The sequence below is a fragment of the Glossina fuscipes genome, unplaced genomic scaffold (assembly GCF_014805625.2).
Source record: "Glossina fuscipes isolate IAEA_lab_2018 unplaced genomic scaffold, Yale_Gfus_2 121, whole genome shotgun sequence".
Lineage (NCBI taxonomy): Eukaryota > Metazoa > Arthropoda > Insecta > Diptera > Glossinidae > Glossina > Glossina fuscipes.
The window spans coordinates 608630-615519 of NW_023998464.1; positions in this window are offsets into that span (position 1 = coordinate 608630).

Below are 6890 nucleotides of genomic sequence, written 5' to 3' on the forward strand. Positions count from 1 at the left end.
AAAAACAAATGGAATATTTTCTTTTTTGAATAAATTCAACATTTTTATTTTAATATATGTATATATATATATACATATATATATATGTTTTTATAGAGATTTATAGAGATTATATTCATTATTCATATTAGTTAGTAGTTAGTCGTTTTATGTAATGATTTAATGTTTTCATTTTATCTTTTATTTTATATGTATTCAAGGTCTGGTTTATAAATTTTTTTTTACTCATCTATATAAATGTATGAATTAAGTTTAGTTTACATTTTTAATATGTGAAATTAATTAAATGATAATTTGAAAAATTCCTTTAGAAAGATATACATAGCATATACAACAAACGTACTAAAGAGATATTGAAAAGAAATGAAATCAATGGAAGGCAAAATTCGAACTTAATTAAATTTTTTTTTTTTTTTTTTTTTTGTTTAATACAGAATAAACTGCAGTCAATCTTTTTTTTTTAATATTTTATTTTACATTTTAATTCTTTTATTATATATTTTTTTTTCAAATTTTGAAAATAATTAAAAAAAAAAAAAATTATATTCCATTATACATTGTTTTTATTATTATGATAATGCGGGAGGGTATTACACAGTAAAGGGTTCCTTTGTTTTTTTTTTTTTTTTTTTTGTTTGCTATATATATAAGATGTATATATATATAAATCGTTTTTTATATTTGCTCTATTATAATAACATATACATATCTAATTATTTTTATAATTATAATTTTTATTTATATTTTTCGTCTTTAATTTAATGCTAATTATATATTGTCTGCCACAGCAAATTGATTTTAAAGTGCTATAGTAATGATATTTTTATTTAGAAAAATTAGTAACTTTAATTAAAAAAAAAAACAAGATGAAATTAATAATCAATAATCATAAAGATATTACAGATCTACACAATAAACATTATCACTTGTATTTGTTAAACAAATATCAAGCGCAAAATTTTATTATATAAAACATTACACATTACTCTATAGTCGGGAGGCTTTGATTTTTGCTAAAAATATATAATTAATTGTACTTTGCTTAGTCTAAGTACGTAATAGTTCTAATAGTAATAATCGCATTCTGAGTGTTGTACGTATTATCTACAAACTGTTTTTGGAATGTTTACTTACTTTCCTTATACCCACCCTCAACGGACTATGCTACACTATACTCATATTATCATCTCTTCTACATCCGGCATTAATTTGACAATAGGCCCATTAAATTTATACATTCCCGATTGATATGAGAATTTTACTACACACAGTTACGTTGGTTTGTTATAAAAATGCCGAAAGTCCGCAAACGTATAAAACTGGTAAGAAAACTGTATTCGGCCGCAATTAGATCTTTTGTACCCATCACCATTTGATATATACTCATAATACGTACACTTTCTATGGTTTCTAAGGCTTCCTTCTGAGTGCTGCAAAGGTTTTCATAAAAGAATGAAATTTTCATATGCTACAATATTGAGTAGTGGCCGTAACCGATTTTATTAATTTTTGTGCAAGTGCTGCAGGCACAGCCATAGAATATAAATGCAAATTGTGCTTTATAAGCTACAACAAAATAAACAATTTCATTTTATATTTTTGAAAACAGAAATGATCTCAGGTCATGTTGCACTGTAGACCTAACCCATAACTGCTTTGTCTCAATTTCAATAGCAACCTATGTGCGTTTTTCCAAAATTAAAGTCGATTGTTGCATTTTTGCTACCAGGACAATGTCTACCACCGATATTACGTAGGCAGTCAGACTGCCAGTCAGATGCTTAAATCAGTTTAGAAATCGGTTTACCACAGACATTACGCAGACGGATAAGCAGGCAGACGGATGGACGGAAAGTTGAAATTGGTGTAGAATTTTATGCTGATCAAGAATATACTTTATGGAGTCGCTGAGTCTTTTTTCTGGTTGTCGCCAAAGTTGTGACAAAATGAATATATTCCTCATCCTTTGGTGATGGGTATAAAAAAAAGGCCAAGTGCATACACTTACTTAGTCGATGAAAGTATGCGTCGCTCGCTCGGAAAAACATATGTCCTAGAAATTTCAATACATGCGCGTTGATAGTCTTCTTATTTATCGGATTGATTCGTCATTTTAATATATAGTTAAAAATTTTAGGAGGGAAAAGCCCCCGCAAGAGATGGTGGGTATTCAAAATTCGCCTTAGGGCGAATATAAAGTTTTTCGGGTTTTTTGCATTATATTTACATATATTATCTTAAATTATTCACTGAAGCATTCATTGATTTGCTGTTCAATATAGTTTTCAACATATGTACAATTAAAATTAACTTTACATTTATCATAAAAATTTCTTCTTAATTTCAATTATTGTCAACACAGCTTAAGAGCTTGTTATTCCCAATATAACTGAGTATGAAAGAAATAATTTCTTGTATATATGTAATATTAGTTTTTAAGCCGAACATCTTATTGAGAATATTGTATTGCATTTACGCCCGACGTTTAGATAAACATTTTTAAAATATAAATTTTATTTAAAAATTTTCGATAATTAATTTAATTGAATCGTAAAGGTATTATATACATTACATTATGAACTTTTTGTCGCTAACCTATGAAACATTTTTTTACTAAAAATACACAAAAAAATAAAAAAAAACAACAATATCACAAGTGAGTGCAATAAATAATAAAATAAATTCTTTAAAACTGGCCATGCGACAATAATCTTCTCCCGCCCCAATCTATAGTGTGTACATGCGTCTTTGGGGCATGCAAGGAAGCTTTGATCGATTTTCTTTGTTAAAACGTCCTATGTTTGGAGCGAAATTTGTCATATAAAATAGTTTGGATCAAGAAGTCTCTCAATTCTTCTTCTAAGATATAACTGTTGTTGACTGCTCATCACACACTCGACACAAAATCGACAATTTCTGTGCACTTTTCTGAAATGGTTCATTTTTGGTCCTTAACCCTAAACATACCGTGTGTTTCTACAACGAATAATATTGCAATGTGATTCCCAATACTTATGAGAATCATGGGAATAATTTAAATGTCACTGGTTTGCTTTATTATTTAAATATCGAAAGAAGCATAAAATATTGTTTACTGTCCATACATTTGTGCAGATGTACGCAATACAAAGAAGAGCTTGAGGTGGACACATCTGGCGATCCAGAATCACTGTTTGAATTTGATCCAAGCTTGCTTGTCCGTCAGTCCGTCTGTCAGTCTGTCTGTCTCAAATTGTTGTGTTCAACTTATAGGCCACAAATTTTTTAAATATTTCAATAAAATTTGGTACACCGACGTGTTTTGAACCAAGGACCAACAATATTGAATATGGTACGGACTGGCCAACTTTGCCAACGATTAGGCTTTTCGTTTGTTTGATAATGCGTTATGAAATTATCAAAAAACATATCAACATTAAATATCGAATGAAAAAGGAAGCATAAGTCGTGCGAATTTTCGAAATTGTTCCGCCAAAAGAATAACATGTTAAAGTTACAATCTCTGTTTTCTTTTTAATTGTAAAAATGCAACTATAAAAAAGTCGATAAATCTTTCAAAATGAGAGCTCTCATGAGGTAGCTAAAAATGAATGTTTCTCCGCGGTTAGGCAGATTAAAACATTGTTATTATAAAGTATAGAGTCATCACTACATGAACGTGAAAGTATATAGAATTTAAGTTGGCCATTTTTATATGATTTGTCGGCGATGTATTCATATTCTCTCCTGAGTTTGCGACGCTTCTTGAAAAAAAGAGCATTAAGGTGTTTAAGGTAAGAGAAGGCCATCAGTAGGGTGTAATGTCAATGGAATAGCGATTAGCAAGTCAGTGCTTGCGGACTCAAATCTCAGTGCGGTAGAACAAAGTTGATCATGGATGTAGTGAATGCACAGCCGGTAAAGACACAACATTTACGGATTCGGCAAGCATCCGCTGGGTTACCGCCACACTTTTATCACTTTCCTCACTTCTTTGCGACCATTACTGCGTTACATGTGCAGACAATCCTCGATCATATGTTAAAAAAAAATAATAATAATTATAGAAGGAATACATTGCTTAGTCATCGATACAAGACAAAGAGAGTTTCGGGCTGTGTCATAGTCCATGACTTATCCATCATACTAACTGGGCCTCTTTTCATTAATTTTCGGAAATTGCTTACACATAAAGAGAAAATAAAATATTTTGATATCCTATATCGCTTGTCATATAAGGGTATATTAAGTTTGTGCGGATGCTTGCAATAAGTAGAAGGACTTACAATAGGCCCACCTATAGATTCAAAATCGTTTTCCAAACCGATCTAAGCTTGTCTGTCCGTCTGCCCAACTTTCCGTCTTTCCTGTTCAACCTACACAAGCATGTTTTGGCCCAAGGACGAATGCTATTGAAAATCTTTTGAATCGGATCGTTTTTTTCATCACATCCCACGTAACCTTATTTTGAAAAGTCGTTATGTGATTGCCTATGTTAAACAAAGTGTTGTAAGGTTCGTAATTGTGAGTCGGGTGTGTATGCTGCTAGGTGTTTTTGAATAAATATGCGGTCCGCGAGTTCATATTCTAATTAATGAACACTTTAATTTAATTAATGGATACTATAACTTATGCAAATACATTGCTTAATAAATATACATACATAAATAAAATGCGTATACTTTTTACAAAAAGGAGTGAAAGTTTTTTTTTTTTTTTCATTATCTAATATGATAGTTAGTGCAATTTTGTTATTTACACAAACCAATTGTTAATTCTAAATGATAAAATTGTTTTAATTAGAAATTAAATTTATTTTAACCAATCAATACTGTTTGCATAGTTTTAAAATAATTAAAGAAATATGAAAAACGTTCAAAATGAATTATTTTAATTTTATAAAAATGATTTTATAAATTTATGCAATTAAAATTGCTGCGAATGGCTTTTCGAAGTGCATGTACTACAACAAAAAATATACTATGTTAATACATTTAAGATAAATAAAAATGTTATATAATGTGCGTTATTAGATTTGCATTTTTTCTTTTTTAATTTTTTATTTTTATTTTTTTCTTGTTTTTCACTACAACGGCCATGCATGCGTTACTTGCATTAATGATTTGATTGCATATTAATTTTATATAATTACATTATTACATTTATCTTATAAACTATATTGAACACTATACGTTTTTGAGCTATAAATTAATTCTAATAATTTTTATTATTTACACTTTCCTATATATGTATATGTAATTATAATTAATTGTTTACTAATTCAATACATTTGTTGTTGCTTTACAAATTATTGAATAAGAATTGACTCTTTTAGTTTGAAAATTTTTTGTATATATTTCACACAGGTTTTTTTTTCTTTAATAATAACAACAGTTTTTTTTTTTTTTTTATAAAAATACATATCTATATGTACACATATTATAAAAGCAATATAATAAAAGTAAGGAAATTCTCGAAGAAAATAAGCAGCAAAACGATAAAGAGATAGATTAGGTATAAAAAAAAAAAAAAATAGATAAAGAAAACTGAACTTATTTAAGATTAAAAATATGTATGTAATGTGCTCCTATAGTGCCCCAGCTTTGCCCTTTTGAAAAGAAATTTGTTTTCTCGAAGTATATTATTAAAAGAAGGAAGATAAGGAAGTCCAGAGTGGATATTAGAACTAACATGGGACCTTACTCTTCTTATTCTTCAATTTGATTTAAAATTTTTCCTCTGTTCACAACGCAGCACACCATTCGAGGCAATCATATTTGGTCTTCCTTTTCAGAATTCCTTCATAACTTTTTTTTTGTATCTATTATTAACATCTTAACTAAAAACTTCAAGCAGTATAATGTCGACTCAAAGTCGACACAGAAGTTAAGGTAAGTAATGAAATGTCGACACATAGCCGATATAGGACCACAAAGGTTAAAAGATATTCATTCAAAATGATATGAAAACTTAGACAATCGTCACCACAGCTATTATGAGCTACATTAACAAATCAACGAAAGAAACGTCATCTTTGCTTTTGTAATTCGAAAATTTAAAACAAGTCTTAGTGCATAACTTACGTGATATGAAAGGAATTCTAACATAAGTTAGGTTTTAACAGAAAAAGTTGCCTACAAGATGATTGGCTTTTGATAAATGGCTTTTATTTAGAAAAAACGGTTACTTTTGTAATTGATTTGATAACCGAAACCAATTTTTTTATATGCGAAAATTTGCATAATATATCCCAAATTATTCGAAACCATATCTTACTTAAAATGGCATTGAAAGCAAAATTAAATTCAACGCATAAACATATAACATAAATACATGCATCTATCGAATATAAAATCTTGAATTGGTTCCAGTTGAGTAATTATTTGCATATATTCACAGTAACATAAAAGTCATTCGTAATGTTTTATAAGATCGGTACGCTTGTACTTCCGTTTTCTGCTCGTTTAAATGGCATGGGTGCACTACCTTAGAAAGTTTATTCTGTACCACGAACTCATTTCGATTAGTTCCTTAAATAATCGTATCTCTTGTAACTTCTGCGCCATTCATACGATTCTTTAGCTCGAAATACTGTTTCAACTGTAGTAAATGACAACACTCCCGACTCTGCCTAATCTGTAATGAATTCAATGAAGCTTAGTCCAACGTTCAGAGGACTACCCAACAACGCCACTAGTAATGCGACGGCATTCTGTTTTATTACGAATTAATGAAAATCTTTACCCCAAGACTATTCCCCTATAACTATAGAGGACCACAATCTTGAACAGTTAAATGGAGAACTCTGACGTAATAAAGCTAATGCATCCTTAAGACTATAAGTACGAAAGACGGCAGGTTTCTGCAACCAAAAAGGAGATCTCTGTAAAGCTGGTGGCTCCCAAACGAAC